This window comes from Diorhabda carinulata, chromosome 3 (genome assembly GCF_026250575.1).
Source record: "Diorhabda carinulata isolate Delta chromosome 3, icDioCari1.1, whole genome shotgun sequence".
In the NCBI taxonomy this organism is placed as follows: Eukaryota; Metazoa; Arthropoda; class Insecta; order Coleoptera; family Chrysomelidae; genus Diorhabda; species Diorhabda carinulata.
Genome location: NC_079462.1, coordinates 20,512,558 through 20,521,125, shown reverse-complemented (window position 1 = coordinate 20,521,125; position 8,568 = coordinate 20,512,558).

The following is an 8,568-nucleotide window of genomic DNA, read 5'->3' as shown; positions in this document are numbered from 1 at the left end:
TAAACTTGGTCAACATATATAATAAAAAATTTTAAAATCAACGACCCATAAATGTCAAAACAGATCATTATTTTTTGCTGTATAGAAATGGAAAATGCAAAACACTAGTTGTAGGTATCAATACCTTTACAAAAATTCCCTCGCTTATCGTAACATATTTGAATTTACCTAATCGAAAAAACTAAACTGGGCATACAATTCGACGCTCTTCGGCGTCACTATTAGTGGATTCCGGGGGTGATATAATTCAACTAAAGAAGCACGGTGGGTGGAAATCCAACACAGTTACGGAGGGTTACGTAGACGACTCAATAAAAAACAAAATGGATTCCTCAGTGAAAATTTTAACGGGAACAACTAGTTCGACTTCAAGCAACATTGCAAATGTTCACGATCCTACCAACAATCCAATAAGTACTAACTAAGTCAAGAATCAATAGTAATAGTAATAGTAACTTGTTCTTCACTTCAAACTAATAATGCTCACAGTTGTACTTTAAATATTAATATGGCAAAATAAAAATTGATGAAAGTTTTGTCGAATTTTTTCAAGTCTACGAACGTAATGAGTAAAGTAACTTTTTTCACTCGTAGAAATTGCCGTCTTACTCGTGAAAAAAGTTTTACTTTACTCACTTATTGCATAAATACCTATTTCCTTATAATGCCTATATATTTCATTTCGGCTCATCTACAGGGATTGAATGCAAAAATCCCGATCTCTCTACATGCTTCCTGTGAGGAGATGCAACAGACAAACGGGCGGACGGACAAAAAGCTAGTAATAGCATATTTTTTGTAGAGAATACTCTCCCAGAGTGCGACGATTTTTTTACTTCTCTTGGGAAGAAATGTATTTATTGGGTAGCTGTTGGAAAAAAATTGACTGTGTTTTTCAGAAGAAAGTAAAAATTCGATAAAATTGTTACTAAAATTTTTTTGTATGTAAAATGAATTTGTCGTAGTTTTGAAAAATTGTTATCAATTTTCCAGAGGAGTAGAGAAATTTACGTATAAACTGATTTCCCTCAGCGATCTTCTTCTCACAAGATTTATATCAACATTGCAGTGTGGCGTACTCGTCTTTGAAAGTTGTTGCCTTAAAAATGACTTATGATATATCTTACGGGGGATTATCAATAATATCTTCAAGCATACTTTATATACTTTAAATATAATTGTTTATTAAAGAGTTATATACTATTTTAATATAAAAAAGCGTCTTTATATAATTACTTTCTATGTGTGTAAATTCCTTATCAAGGTCTCCATAAAAAAATAACGTCAAGTTATTATGGTTACAATCAGTTTTTGTGTCATAAAAAGTCAAAGTTGATTAATTTTCTGTAGTGTTAACATTGTTGTTGGTTTGCTTGTTGTCTAGTTTTTTTGTTATTGTATGGTAAATACCCAACCCTCGGCATTCCAAAGGCTTATATGTTGTGGGCGGTGATTCAACAATTATTATAGTTCATATAATATTATCTCTGTTGGGATTACAATTTCAATTTGCAAGGTCTTCCACTAGGTACATAGTGTAAAGAACATGCCTGTTAAACTAGAGACACCAGATATTTTACTATTTTTTCATCTTTTTCTGTAAGCAGTCTTGATGTTTTCCAGATTGCCAAGATTATTCTAAAAGTATCCCAAAAGGCGCCTATAAAAAATTATCATCTGCACTATTTTTTTTTAATCTATGATATTAAGAGTTTTTAGTAAATATCACGGCGGCACTTAATGCTCTTTACAAATTAAAACCCTAGCCATGAAATTTCCATTAAGATTACGACGTAATCTTAATAGTTGGTTTCTCCTTTTTATATTATCATATTTTGTTTTCCAGTGAAGGTATCATTAATGAAACTTATGATACACTGGAGTATTTGTTGTTAATAATTATATCAATACCAATTCACCCCACAATTAAGACCTCAAAAAAGAAAAAGAAGCTGAATGTCGAATCTGAAGTAAGCTTTCAAGAGGTGTAAAAGGGTGGTAAGGAAGTAAGGTCACTGGTTAGTAAAATGTTATTAGGTATTTTGACTTGCTGACCGGAGAAGAGTAAGAGTAAGGGTATTTAAAGTATAAACGTAAAGTACACAGGAATTAGCATGGAAATGAATTTTTTTTTAAAGTGCCTTAGTTATTTTCTTTGAGCAAGTAAAAATAGTTCTGCGCACTTACTTTCTTAAAAACAAGCTTCTTGTCCTGAACTACAAGATATTCTATTTTAATGTTGAATCACGTCCAAATTTGCCCCAAGTTAATCCCTTTACCTGCATTTCCAAAAGTATCGCTAACAATGACATGAAGAAGGGAATACTTCAAATCCGAAATTAAAAGTTTCTTGTCAATTTACTTCAACTAATTGCTATTTCTACCGAAACGAAATGAATCATAGTTAAAACTATCAGTGTCAGTTATTGAAAAGTACCTAGCTGGCGAAAATTTTACGTTTTCGAAAAAGAAGGTTTTGGAACGTGGAGAAATATCATGGAAGTGTGGCCATAGAAAAATGAATTGTAAAGGAAAAGTGTATGCAATAAAAAGTCAAGTGAAAGGCATTCACAAATTATTTGTAGAGCTTCAGCAACAAATCCGCCACCGTCAGTTACTTACTTACTGATGTTGCCTGCATTAGAAGAAATATCTATTTGTAGTCGCCCTAAAATCCTTCCATGTCTATTTACAAGAAGCATGGTATCGACAGATTAAGTCGATTGGATTAAGTTCTGATTATGGATTAAAGACATCTCCAATCCAAGTGAAATGGAGGGCTGTATCGTATTCGATTTATTGTCTCACAATCCACATATATCGTCCTCTTACTGTGTGGGCGTAAAAAAGTGTTTGGCTATTTATTGAGTTTCCTGAAAATTTAGAAGAATGTTGAAGTTTTGTTGTTATTATTAATTTCTATGAGAAATATGTTAAAGACTGCGATAGTGTACTTGGTAAATTTAACATTTAGGTGCTATTATATAAATATTGGTATTGAATAATAAATTAGTCAAAGTTAAGTGTACCATTTGTTTTTCGGTTTTTTCGGCCGATATAAAAATTCGGCGATGAATTCACCCACATGGATTAAATAAACCCTTAAATTCTAGCGACCAATTTAGTTGTCGAATTAATGGAGAAGGTCATCTTGGCGACGAGTTTAGCACCAACGGTCCAAAGAAAGTATTAAAGAGCTTCTAGGATTAACCGACCATAACCTGAATCGCGATAAAGTAATTCAGATCATATTCACTGTCTGTCAGAACTGAGAGATATAATAGCCTTATGATAGAACCTTAGTACATTAGTGGGCAAATGCAATTAGGTTTTGTCGTTTTTTTTCTCTCACTTATTAAGTGAGAGAAAATTACCTGCAAATGTTTGTATGAGCAGTCTGATATAGTCAGGTACTTATTAATGCTTGCAGTCCGTGTACTTTTCGAGATAACCAATAGCTTGTTAGTATTAAGAGTCAATGTGAAAATCCATGTATATGTGGAAGTCGTTGATAACTGCCCATTAATAAATTATTAAGCGTACTAACGAAAATAATCTATAAAGATATAAACAAGAGATATTCCAGTCGTTTTAGGCTAAATTAGGTGAATATCTTGGAAAATCTTGAATCTCGTATGGGTTTTACGATATTTGTATTTCTTATCAATATTGTAGAGTATTAGAGGATTAACTTCGGAATATCGACATACTCAGTATATAACCACGTAAGAAATTGTATTTTGACATCCTAAAACTATTCTCAAAATTCACATGGTCGCAAGCGGTCAAAAATCGATTTTTTTCACATATTTTGCAAATATCTTGTCTTCTATGAGTTTTATCTATTTGTATTAATTACCATTATTGTAAAGAATCCAATTCTCTACAACTACAACTACAACAATTCAACATTTTCTTATACTTTGAACTGTTTTCGAGATAGAGGACGTAGAGCGCGCGGCCAGAGAATTATCTGAGGTCAACTGGTAGTCTCGATAAAAAAACTCGTATTATTGAGGTTTATAGATTTAATATTGTCGAAATTAATAATAATTTTAAGAACAAGTTCTAATTTTCTTCTTCTTCTCCATCTTCTTCTTTATCATCGTCGTCATCATCCCTCTGCTGCAGAATTTCAAGTTTCTCTTCTTCTTTTTCAACGACATTTGCCTCCAAGTCATCTTGAGCTACAGCCACTTTTGCAGTTACAGAATATTGTATTGAGTAGTTAATCTGGTGCAGGTCGTGAAATAGTCATGATAGGTTCAAGGAATTCGATACGCATGGTCTAATCCTATACATGGGGTTCTAAATCATGCCCTAACCAAGTTGATGGAATATTTGATAACTACACAGGTTTGTTCGACTTTGTTGACTTGACAGAGATGATCAATACTATCCACCGATTTCGGAGCATTATAAACTGCTAATAAGGTTTGCATTCCACTCTCAAATAATCTCTGAACTGGACAGCTTTCTTTTTCAAATGCCGTAGCAAGTTTACAGATTTTAAATGAGATGTACTTAATAATTTTCTACTTCAAATACTGTTAGTGTAAGTGAGAATATAATTACAATGTAATTAAATGACATCCCTTAGTAATTTTTCAATTACCGAAAGAGATTATGAGTGTTATTGAATTGATAAATTTAAGAATTATTAGAAAGAAAGATTGAATTTACGAGGATGTATTGATATCTAGTTAGCCTAGAGCAGTTCCGTGCATAAACAAAATAATGCGTTACCATAGAAACGAACAATAACTTATTAGAAGTGTCAGTGTAATGTTTGACGTTAAAAAAGTAAACCAGATATACGCAATAAATTAAAAGAAAAAAGATGTCCACCGAAATTGAGAAAATCGAAAAATTGGAGTCATCAAGTACCCGTATTTAAAAGGGTTAAGAGGTAAGCAGATTTACGAAGATATGCTTAATACCCTTAGTGATCAATGTTCTTCGTATGCGACCGTGAAAGTTGGACTGCAAGCTTCACAAGAGATAAATTCTCCATTGAAGATGATGACCTATTGGGAAGGCCAGTTTCTGTGTCAGTTCCCGAAAATATCGATGCATTCATAACATAACATAACATCAGACTCCCGAATTGGGCTGAAACGGATATCTGAAGCACTGAATATTTCATACGAATGTGTTCATCATATAGTTCACGTCGATTTGGACATGAGAAAAATTGCTGCAAAATGAATCCCCAAATGTTTGAATGTTGACTAGAAGCGTGCAAGAAGCATCGCGTTCGATCTGTGCTCAATTTGAAAACGATGTGGACTTCTTAAACCGAATTGTTACTATAGATACTTAGGTACATTTCTACGGTCCAGAATAAAAGCAACAATCGATGGAATGGCGACACTCTGTTTCTCCAAGATCTAAGAAGTTTCGTGTCCAAAAATCTGCTGGATAAGTTCTTACTTCAGTTTTTTGGGATTGCCATGGAGTAATTATAACTGGAGATTACTATTCGACATTACTGACCACTCTACGGGAAACCATTAAAGAGAAAAGACGCGGAAAGCTATCCAAAGGTGTTTTGTTTTTACAGGACAACGCCTCTGCACACAAATCTCATGTTGCCAAGCAAAAAATTCGTGATTTAGGGTTTGAATTACTAGAACACCCCCCTTATTCACCAGATTTGGCTCCGTCCGACTACCATCTCTTTCCTCAACTGAAAAAAAGTTTAAAAGATCGTAAATTTTCTTTTAACGAGGTGGTAATAAAAGCTGAGGAGGTCTGGTATGCAGAGCAAGAAGAAACATTTTTTTTTGCAAGGTCTAGAGACGTTGCAGGTTCGCTGTAATAAATGTATCCAATTAAGAGGAGAATATCTTGAGTAATAAAATATTTTGACATTGAAATTTTGTTTGCTTGTTTGATTCTATAGTAGGCTAAGATTTTTTCAATATATCCTCGTAATCTAAAAGTTAATGAAAATGACCTTAATATTACGAGTTTTTGATCGGGACTACCAGTTGACCTTAAATAATTCTCTGATCGCGCGCTCTACGCCCTCTATCTCGAAAACAGATCAAGGTATAAAAAAATGTTAAATACAAAAGTTGTATAGAATTGAATTCTCTACAATATTGATAATTAATACAAATAGCGGAAAACTCATAGAAGACGAGATATTAATATTAACGACTTGCAACCATTGAATTTTTGTTTTTGAGTTTTGAGAATAGTTTTAGGATGCCAAAATACAATTTTTTACGTGGTAATATACTGGATATGTCGACATTCCGAGCTTAACCCCCTATGATGACTGGACTAAGATAATGTTGAAAAATTTACGAAAATAAGGTAATGAGAACAGATTAATTTTTAATTTCCATTAATAATCGAACTTGTCTTGGGCTAACATCACCAATCAGCTGATAGGTGATCTATCCGATACAGGATCAATATTTCATTTCATCACAGGGAAAAGTTGCATACCCCACTCCCCCGATTTAGGATCTTTCTTAGTCATGGTAATTGTTAAGACAAGATATTCGATTATTAGAATTCTACTTTTAATATACAAAATATAAACCAAAAACTCATTTATTGATTAGATGTAATGGAGCATTTTGTAAGCAACATAATCGGAGTTTTCAGTGTTTTTCTCTCGATTAGAAGCTAATTATTTTAGGTAATGAATTTAATGTGCTTTATCATTGTTTACTGATAATTACAGATTACTTATTAATGGGCCAATTTTTAGTTTGTTGCAGTAATGTCTTCTATTATATTTTATGAGAAATAATGACATAAAATTTTTAAAATTTGAGATATGTTGTATATGGCTTGAACTTCTGTCATAAACTATTCGTCTACAATGTATACACTTAGTTACTCAACGAGAGCTTGTCATTCAACTAGCACACTTGAAGGAATAATTTTTGAAAGAATTGCCATCGGCTAGTTTGTTCACAGTGCCTCATTATGCTAGTCCATATTTTTTACAATGAAGATTTTGATTCAAACGATATTTCAAAAATTATGAACTATTTTGATAACAGAAAGTGCGTTCCTCTTAGCGTTCACAGCATCTGAAATACTGTTTTGAACGTTCCACATAGCGACTATGATCCTTATGGTTTGGTTAAAACGTTTTGACATGGGTCACAAAAAAACTAGCATAATTTGAAAAACTCAAGGCATCATAGATTGCAACCATGGAAATCTACCTTATTATTTGATGTGGAAAAGGATACTATAAGTACTTTTGAAATATTTTTCTGATGCATCGCCAAATTTTACTATCGCTGCAGAAGGCATTTCGATTTTATGAATGTATATTAGTTAAACACTCCACCAAAAAATTTAACGACTCACAGATTGTAGCATGACCTCTTAAAACTTTTGCTTTATATTTTACTTTGCCATTTCCTCCAATGCTCAGAACATTTCATAATTCATTCTTCTTAGGTGTACCATTATAACGTTTTGGACTAATTAGAACGGGAAAGACTGTGGTTGTGAACGTGATTGTCGTGAGTGCTTAGCGGAACGCACCATAGATTATTTGATTAGATAGAGCGTAAAGGTCATGAATCTAGCTCGCTAATACTGACCTATTGATCTATTATAAACCCCGGACTTTGCAAAGTCTACCAAGGGGCTATACGGCTTTAAGAAGCATGCATGTAGGTGCTACAGTTTTTCTCTATATGGATTGCCTATCATTCACAGAGACTGAAATAAGAAGAGAGGTAAGACAAGTGTACATTCTATCACCATTGCTCTTTAATTTGTACGCTGAACAGATATTCAATGAAATTATATACGACATACAATAGGAAATGGTGGGAAACGAAAATCATCATGCTGAAAGGCACTAGGGATAGGTCAAATATTTATATCCGAACACGTAAAGTATCTCGGGATATATCTCGATTCTAGCTTACGTCTACCTAAACAAATAATTTTGACAGCGAAAAAAGCAGAAATGAAAACTACAGCTATTATGAAAATCATGCCGAATATATGAAAATGTATTTAGAGTTAGTCCACTCCACGGTGCTAGATGGGTCTCTGGTATAGATAAGAGCTCTCGAGAGAGCCAAATATCAAGAAATTATTACTAAAGGGCAAAGAAGGCCGTGGATTGTCTCTACAGGTACTCACACTCACCTACTTATACACTTAATGGCTAAATAAAGAAGCGATATGTACGAATACAATAAGAAAAAAAAAGGAAAATGATGTTAGAAATCAAATGTTAAATTTATAGCAACTGGAATGGGAATTGGATTTAACAAATACCCAGTTAACAAAAAAATGAATACCGGTCAGAATTTGGCACAAGAAAACGTATTAGTTTTTTACGTAGGGATTGGGCATGGATCCTTTGAAGCTTATATAGACAGAATAGGGACAATTTCAAATAATTTATGCGATGTATGTGGCACTCTCGACAACGCAGGGCAAATTTTACTGCCAGAAATATGCCGCAGAGAGACAGGACCTACAGACGATGGTAGGAAAGTTAACAATAAATAATTTCTTTAAAAAAATTATTAAAACAAAAGAGTTCTATAACAAAATTGTCCATTCCATAAC